Consider the following 9,288-nt stretch of genomic DNA (forward strand, 5'->3'; position numbering starts at 1 on the left):
TCCCAAGTGAGGGTCACCTGGATTCGGTCGACTGTGCGTGAATTCGGAGTACTTAGGGAGCCAGGCATTGCATCTGCGTGGTGCTCGGCTCACCTAGCAAGGAAAGATTCGGCGCCGTCGTCCAGAAGGAAAAACACTCGGGCGGGGGACAGGTGGGGGGGGAGGGGCTGACTCTCAGAGGAGCGGGGCACAGGGGCAGAGGATCCTGGGGAATCCCTCCCCTGGCTCCCTCCAGGATGCAGAGATTTGGGGTCCAATGTGTTTTCAGAGTGGGAGTGGGAGGGCTGAGGGGTCCTTCTGTGGGGGACCTCCCTGCAGCCCCAGCAGCCCTGGGCAGAAGCGTCCAGTTTTGCTGAGCTGGTCTTTCTCAAGTCTGTCTCCCCCGCGCATGCGCGGAGGGAAGCAGGGTCAAGGTCCTCCAGCCAGAAAAGCCCTGCCCTGAGGTGAGGGTGAGGAAGGCGGAGGCAGGGCTGAACTAGCTCCAGGGGCAGGGTTTAACCTCCCCAGTTTGTTTTTTCCCCAGTATTGAGGATTGAAGCTGAGGCCTTCACACTATATCTCCAGCTCTTTTCATTTTTTATTTTGAAACAGGGTCTCCCCAAGTTGTTAAATTGCCCAGACGGGGCTTTAACTTGCAATCTTCCTGCCTCAGCCTCCCACAGTGCTGGGATTACAGGTGTGTGCTACTGACCCTTTTTGATCCATGTAGGGGATTTTTCAGGAAATACAGAGTGTTGCAGTGAGACAGACAGGCACACACACACACACACACACACACAGCAGAAACTCCAGAGGGCTCCATTCACGTGAATACCATGGGCATGGTGACCCCCCACCCACCCTGAGAGCATGACCCCACCCCGGCCCCTGCTCCTGTCTGCACCCCTGGTCCACCATGTTACTTCCGACCTGATCCCCACCTCTGCAGGATACCCCTCAACTACTAGAGGGCAAGAAGGGTCCCAGACCCAACTTGTGTGCACTGGCTCATGGGACAGCCCACCAGCCCTGGGGAACTCCTCACTTGATTCTGGCCCTCAACGCTCCCCATCTATGCCCCACAGGGGTGGGGAGGGCCTTGGAAACCAGACTAGGGAGGAAGAGTGGAAGAAGAGCACCCACTTAGCACTCGGGAGGCTGAGGCAGGAGGATTGTATTGAGTAGGAGGCCAGCCTGGGCTACACCGCTAGTTCAGAGCCAGCCCAAACTACAAAGTGAGACACTGTCTCAAAGAAAAAGAAGAGAACACACGAAGCCCTTTGAGGATGGTTCCAAAGAACTCTGCCCTTCCACCTTCTCACCAGGGCTTCTCTGAAGGAACAGGTTACATTTCATAAGCACCCAGGGCCCAGACTAAAGAGCCATCTTTATCATCTTCCTTTTGGAGATGGGGAACTGGGGAACGGAGTGGTAGAGTGACCCCCCCAAGGCCACACAGCTAATGGGCATTCAACATGGCGAATCTGCCCATGGACTTCAAGTCCGTACTCCTCACCGTCCCCTGGTGCTGCCTCGTATGTAGAAAAGCATCCGAAAGCTGACGTCCAGGAGCTGCGCTGCCCAATACACACCTCCTAGGAGCCGTTTAAGGTTCGCATTCAGTTTCTCAGTCCCACTGGCCACGTTTCGGGTGCTCAGCTGCCACACGTGGCCAGGGGCTGCAGTGTTTGGACGACACGGATAAAAGAACACTTGTGCGGTAGCAGCGGTCCAGAGCCCTTCGTTCCAAGCTCCCAACTAAGAGTTGTTGGTTTTATTATTAAAAATCATTGTCTCGTCCTCCATTGAACAAAAATGATAGTTTAGGGTCAGAGAAACTGCAAAACTACCTCGAAAGAAAAACAGCAAACTGAATGCTAAAAATTTATAGCGTCTGATTCTTATGATTCCACCACAAGATAAAGATGCCAGTATCGGGGTTAATGAGTGGGTTTTGGGTTTTGTTGTTGTTGTTGTTGTTATTGTTTGTTTTTTTGAGATAAAGTCTCACTAAGTTGACCAGGCTTGCCATGAATTCGAGATCTTCCTGCCTCAGCATCCCATGCTGGGATCACAGGTACGTGCTACGGCACAGAGGATTTAGAGGATTTTCATAGGTGACCTTCCCAAAGATGCAAAGTGGTGAAATGAGGTTTCAGTGACCCCATTTTACAGAGAAAGTGAGGCGCAGAGAAGGCAAAGTAAGTTCTCAAGGTCACAACGCTGCTTGGTAAGGAGGCTGGGATTTGTGACCCTGGGCAAATTAACAATGTGTGAATGCGCAGGACAAATATTTGTATACAGGTTTCACACTTGTTTACCTCGCAGCGCTCAGGGACCTGCTGTCCTCTACAGATAGAATATAAATCATATCAATACAATTAACACGGTCTCAATTGTGACAAAGCTGCGTGTGGAATAAAGATGAAAAAGATGGGCTAATGCCATTTTAATGATGATCGTGGGCGACGGAATCAGGGGTGATTTCCATCTTTGTATATCTGCTTCTCCCCAGTTTTCTATAAGCAGCATGTATTGCTTGTACAATCAGAAATAAATGAGTGTTATTTTCAAGTACTTCTTTTTATTTTGTTTTTTAAGCTAAGGCCCTCTGTCGTTTCCAAGGCAGCCTTTTCGGCCCTGCAGGTGGCTGGGAGCCTGGCTCACAGCCCTCCACCTAGAGGCCCTCGGGCCCCTCTGCACTAGAGTGGCTTTGAATTTACTCTGCCACATCCGTGCGCTATAAATTTCACGCGGTTTTATTTTTTTTTAAGTCCAATAAATTCTGATCCCAACTCTCCAATTGCCACCGTGCTGAGAAATCAGCCTTAGTTATGTCTGGGGGGGATTCTCCTGGGTCACAGAAGAATCGAGGGGCCAGGAAAAGAGGCTTCGGCCCTGTGGTTGCCATGGTAATTGACTCGGGTCCCTGTGGCTCCTGCACCCTGGCCACTGCTGCCCCGGACACACTCTGAGAGTCCCCACAGCAGTCTCTGATGGTGACAAGGGGCCGCAGAGACCCTGGGTCTCAGCGTTTAGTGTCCAGTCTCCACCCACATCCCCACGTGGCACTGCAGGCCAGAGTGACACAGACCAGGGCCCCGGATCTCGGACCTCTCCCCGGCTGCAGAGCTCTTTCTTCTCTGCCCTGCTTCCTCCCACTTCTCATCAGAGACCGTCACCTTCTCGACCTCACTGGATGGCCTGCTGCTGCTGCTGCTGCTGCTTTGACAACAGAATCCAAAGTTCCTGTGGCAAGAAAACCCACACTTTACCCTCAGTCCACGGTGGCCGGAAGAAGGCCTCCTGTCACTCCACGGGGAACCGGAAAGGGCAACATCTCAGCCTAGATCCTGCGGCACGACTCGCGCCTGGACCTCAGGGTCAGGCTCCGGGCCTCTCCAGGCCATGCAGCTGGAAGCCAAAGTAACACAGATAATGTGGGCACAGAATGGGGTTGGCAGGTTCCCACCTCCCCTGCCCCGGAGGGGACGGCTGGAGGGAAGCCCTGAACGCTGGAAGGCCGAATCCAAAGTAGATGCTCAGTAAACACTTCTTGTACGAATGAATCCAATCTTGGGTACCATTCTTCACATCTTGGAGCCTCGTTCTCTTCGTCTGTTCTTTTAACGGCAATTTCTTAATCACCAGGCCCCGGACGTAGTGTGCAGGGTACAGCCGTGAACCCGACACGTCTCCTCTGATGGAAATCCCATCTCAGTGGCTGTCAAGGATACAGTTGCGTCATAGCAGACCTAGTAGAACCTGTCAGGGCCCGGCCTACCCCAACCTCAGTGCCCTCCGTGGTGTCCTGATTGCTGGCACCCACAGGGCTCTGCTCAAGTCCTTCTTTGCCTGCTGGGGTTGCAGGCAGAAGACCCAGAGATGCTCATTCCTTGGCCCCTGCCCCAGGAACTGCGTAATTCCTGGGCTCCCTGAGAGGTAACCCAGCCTGTGTACCAGCAGGCCCAGAGACAGCACCACAGCACCTGACGCCTGGATAAATAGTGCACCCTTTACTGCTTGCTTTCTTGGTCTCCTGTGAGCATTTCCTGGAGTCTCCAAAAGCCACTTGCCCCTTGGAATCCTGCGAAAACCCAACCTATGAGGTTATGATGAGTACTTTGAAACCAAAATTAAAACAGAGTCTGTGTCACCAGAGGCAGGATCACCAGGAAGTCTTTTTGAGGACCTGTGCAAAGTGAGGGAGGGAGGCAGAAAAATATCTGGGAGGAAGGGTGTTCCTAGCAGAGGAAGCAGTAAGTGCAAAGGTCCTGAGGCAGAAACATTCAGAGCAGGGGATATCAATGTTCTTATCCAACCAGGTTGTGGGGAAGAATTCTTTGAGAATCTAGGTGCCCTGTAAAGCCCTGGACACACATGTATGAGGGCTTTTGAAATTTTCTTTTGCAAGAAAGAGTGCGCCTGAGAGAGTTGCTTGGCCTCTCAGCACCTCCCCCTCTGTACTCACAGCCTCTGTGGCCTGGAGCAGGACTTGTTTTTCCAATAACTCATTAGTGCGGCTTTTGTCAGGACTGAAGAAAGAAAAGCCCCAACAAGGAAAGCACATTCAGCAGCATTACAGGTTATTTATGAGAGAATGCAAAGCAGTGGGCCAGGGGGGAGGACCCCGGCTCTGCCAGCTGGGGGCTAACGTCTCCGCCCAGGTGACCCCACCACAGCCAGCCACGGGTCACCACTGCGCCGGCCCTTGGTTGGATTCTCCACTTCCACACCCAGTCATTCACCCCAACGCACTGCGGTCCTACTACGGTCGGGCACGCACTGCCGTCCACATTTATGGCTCACGAATATGCACCGGCTGGCCAGGCGGCCCCATCTAGGCCAGTCCCACACTGAGGCGCTCCGAGAGCTGGTTGTACCGGGACCCAGGGTCTCAGCCACACCAAACAGAACTTCAGGAATCTACAATATCCAACACAGAAGGACACTGACCCAATCCCGTGTCACACGGAACCCCACAGACAGGGTCTTGCTATGTAGTCCAGGCTGGCCTCGAACTTGCGACCTTGCTGCCTCAGCCTGTGCCCACAGGCATGCACCACCTCACCCAGCCCAGGAAGGTGCCCTAAAGGGGGCTGGTCTGCGCGTGGAGGGCATGGGGTGTGGGTGGGGCAGCTCCAGGAGGCAGGTACACATCCTCTGCACCAGGGCCAAGTCCACAGCCAAGGCATTTCCACCTCCTACCTCCCCAGTCACGGGATCTCCTTCCGGAGGGAGACTGGTCCTGTAGGGGCTGCGGTGTGGGGAGGGGCTGCTGGCTGAGCACAGGGCAGGGAGCTGAAGCCCCCTGTGCTCCTCCTCTCCCCGACCTCCTCTCCTCACGTTCCTTCTCGAGGAAAGGCCCAGCCTGCAGGAACCACGGACGCCAAAGAGGCAGCCAAGAGGCACCGCCCACCGTCAGGCCGCACCGCACTGGGGCTATGGTTCCGTGGGTGGCTCATTGGCACTGACACGCCAGTGAGTGCTGGACTCAGATCTTGCAGGCCCTCCAGTTATCTCAGTGCTCGGAGGCGGTAAGGAGAGAACAAATGTGAGAAGCAGGCCTCTCCCAGGAAGCCCCCCCCCCCCGCGCAGGAACCAGTTTGTTCTTGGTATCGGGGATCGAACTCGGGACCTTTGCTTTCGGGCAGGCGGCGGAACCTCTGAGCTAAATCCCAGCCTCGCAGGAACTAGTAGGCGGGCTCTCCTAGCGGCGCATGCACAGGCACACAGACCCTTCCGCGGGCTGAGGCAAGGCAGGAGCAGGCAGGGCATGAAGGAGGTCACAGCACGTTGGCCTCAACTTTCCTCCTGGGCCTGGGGAGCTAGTGGCAGCCCAAGCCTGCTACTCCTCCCTCTCCTCCTCCTCCTCCCCCTCCGCTTCCCCTCCCCCTACCCTCCCCCTCCTCCTCCTCGAAGCCACCCTGACCTCACCCCACTTGTCTGGCAAGGAGCCCAGCTGCCCACCCTCCTCTCCAGCCTGTTCCCCGCCGTCTCCTGGAGGGGAGAGCGAGGATGTGACTATACCCTTCCTTTGTAGAACACACCTCAGTCCTCCAAGTACAGTCTCCCACTCTTTCGCTGAATTATGGGAAGCCTAGGAGAGGGGGATTCCTGTCTGTGTTACAGATGAGGAAACCGTGGCTCAGCCTTGCCCATGGGGAAGCCAGAACCAAGGTGTTTTGTTTCAGACATTTAGACCACAAAATTCACTGAAGCCTAGACACTGGGTAAACCCTGGAGATTGAGTCTGTTGTGGTAGTGCCTACCTGTAATCTCTGCACTCTGTGGGGGAGGGTGGTTGGGGTAGGAGGATTTCAAATTCAAGCCAGGCAATTTAGTGACTTAGCAACATCCTGTCCAGTGTGAAAGCCCTGGGTTCAATCCTCAATACAGAAAAACAAAACTTGGAGATTGCAGTGTGAACAACACTAATGACCAAGTTTATGGTCACCTGCTCGGTAGTTCCTCGGTTCCTTTTCGCCACCGCCAGAGCTGGGGGACCATGTCCAACCCCTCGCCTGTGAGGTTACCCAGCATCCTTCCGGCACTGAAGGAGCTCTCTGGGAGCCCCAGGGTCTCAAGGTTGATCCTGGACCTTGATCTTCCCAACCCCTGAAGCAGAGACCCTTGCAAGACACAGGAATATTAGGAGCATACTGTCAAAACCTCTCCAGGCTGAGTTGTATGTGTGCTGGTGTTGCAGCACCAGTGAGACCCAAGTTTGGCCAAGAGATTCGGACAGCAGCATCGCCGGTGTCCCTGGGCTTCAGCACTTCATGCCTCCCGTCCCTTTTACCGTCCACTATATGAGCTCCTGCACCCCATGAGTGACCCTCAGGCAGGCTTCTGGCTTCCTGGCACTCAGATGCCCCAGCTCCCTGTGCCCTGCCTGTAACACAAGGCTAACGACGATAGTAAAATTAATGGTCGATTCTCCCAGCGTGCTTACTTTGTGAGAGGCACTCTTCTGACCCCGTTGTGTGTTACCTGGCTAAGTCTTCCCCGCATCACTGGGAGGCGAGTCCTCGCTCCACACAGTTGCTTAGTAACTGTCAACCCCTCTCCAGGCTGCCTGTCCCGATGCCTCAGACACAGCCCTGTCTCTCCTGCCATCCCGCCTCACCGCTCCCTCGCCACCCAGGCAGACTCGGGGACATAACCCTGGGTGCCTCCTTTCCTCTTCACGCGCACGTTCAAGCTTGGTGGCTTCTGCCTCCTCCCTCTGCACCAAGTCCAGCCCTCTGTCCAGTCCCTCTTGGCAGCATTCCTCACCGGCCTCCACACCCCGGAAACCACTTCCCTGCTCTACCTGAGCTTTCCGAGTCACAAATCCACAGAAAATCCCTCCATGGCCCTGAAGTCTCCAGGGACAAGTTCAGATTCTTCAGCTTCGCACACAGCGCCTGGGGCCCTGGGATCTGGGCCCTGCCTTCCTCTCCTCTCCCCCAGCCCACACACTTGGCACAGTTGCTCCCACGCAAGTCATGTGCGCCTCAGGGCCCTGGCACGTGCAGCTCCCACAGGCTGGAGGGCGTGCCACACCCCTCTGTCCCACCAGTCCCCAGCCCCTGGTGACACTCTTCCCGGAAGCCCTCCTCCCTCTCCGCTAAATGCGCTTCCTCTGTGCTCATGGACATTATCCTGGCTCTGTGCTTCTCCACCAAACCCAGACGTCCGCTGGAGGCTGATGATCTACGGCAGCTGTCACGGTCAGGGGTCCCCAGCGTCACCATTCCCTAGCTGTGTGATCTACTCAAGCTGCTCAACCTCTCCGAATCTCCACTTCCTGGCCTCCAGTCTGATAATCGCATCTACCGCACTAAGTTGTGGGAATCAAGATGTAGCAGGAAAAGTGCTTAGCACAGTGTCTGGCACAATCCAAGTGTGCAGTAAACATTAGCTATTATTACCTAATAATAAGACTCTCTCTTGCCTGTACTAGGGCCAGCCAGGGGGCAAGTACTCAATTAATGTTGAAGCCAATCAAAGGGAAACAATCCAGAGCTGGTTTTGTTTGAATCGGCAGATGTAAGTTGCAAGCCATAGAAACCACCCTGGCTGCTTTCTGCAGAGGAGGAGTTGACGGAGATCAGGCGGCTTCCGCAAGCTCTGGAGATCAGAGGACATGGCCTGGAAACCACACAGGCAGAAAGCTGTCCGGAAGACAACCGGTCCTCCTGTCGCGGACGCCCTTCTACACCTGCGACCGGGCCCAGACCCTAATGACACTGGGCACCGAATACTTTTATTAGAGACACACTCAACATTTGCAGGGCCCAGAGAAAGAGTACAAATGGAGGCCCACATCCAGTCTATCAAAATATTTCAAATGATTGAGCCAATAGGCTGCTAAATGCACTTTATTTAAATCTGTTCCAGTATGCCACGTCTGCATAATAAGACATCCCAAAACTTACTACAACCTCAGCAGAGAGGCATCAGGAAAGCGTTAGCTACGAGGAAGAGCTTGCGGACCGGAAAGCCAGATCCGGAAGGGCTTGTGCCTGCCCCGTATGTCTGAGGCTTGGGCTGGAAGCTTGAAAGGCTGAGGACAGGAATCATCTGCCTGTGGATTTACTCACCGGTACCGGCTGGAGGCTCCCGCGGGCCTCTCCGTGTGCCCCGCTTCTGGCCTGTCTGGGGGAAGCTCATGGAGTCCCGCCTGGGTTCGAGGGGAGGGCAAGTAGACGCTGCCTGTTTGGGTCGGAGGGAAGATCCAAAGATCTCCCACCTTGGCAGATATGGTTTCTAACAACTGGGTTCATGCTTGGAACCCTCCAGCTCCCCGGACAGTGCTGGAGCGCAGGGCACCGGGGTCCTTCTCCAGGAGGCGGCCCTGGCCTGCACTGCGCATGTGTACGCGCTCCCGCCCGCCCCCGCGCAGGCTCAGTCCGCGCCCCCGCGCAGGCGCTCACCCTTTGCCCCCTCCTCAGCTTTGGGGTCCAAGAGGACGGCGCGATCTGCCCCCAGGAGACAGACGCAAAGGTCTGCACAGGCCCTGGAAGAGAGCCTGGGGTGATTTGGACAGCGGGTTTGGAATCCCAACAGTTGTGTCATGGTGTAGAGGTGAGAGATAGGCTCTACATGGCAAGTTCCTTGGTCTTAAAGATGTCTGACCTGAGGGGAGGCTGTGGCTGGAGGAAGACCAGAGCCAAGCATGGTGGCATAAGCTTCTAGTCCCAGCACTCAGGAGGCCTGAGGCAGGAGGATCACTGAGTTCGAGGCCAGCCCGGACTACACGGTGAATTCAAAGCCAGCCTGAAGTACATAGAGAGACTGTTTCTCAGAAAATGGGGATGGGAG

At 55.2% G+C, this 9,288-nt stretch overlaps 1 long non-coding RNA gene across 1 annotated transcript in view; it reads left to right on the top strand.

The window, feature by feature from the left end:
* Window positions 1-7,966: 7,966 nt before the first annotated feature.
* Window positions 7,967-9,288, top strand: part of LOC104872605 — a 2,441-nt gene continuing 1,119 nt past the window's right edge. The window contains exons 1-2 of the long non-coding RNA XR_783224.2: window positions 7,967-8,569; window positions 8,919-9,051. This is a non-coding gene — a long non-coding RNA (uncharacterized LOC104872605). The remainder of the gene's footprint in view (window positions 8,570-8,918; window positions 9,052-9,288) is intronic.

This window comes from Fukomys damarensis, unplaced genomic scaffold (assembly GCF_012274545.1).
Source record: "Fukomys damarensis isolate Sample0158 unplaced genomic scaffold, DMR_v1.0_HiC HiC_scaffold_20, whole genome shotgun sequence".
Lineage (NCBI taxonomy): Eukaryota > Metazoa > Chordata > Mammalia > Rodentia > Bathyergidae > Fukomys > Fukomys damarensis.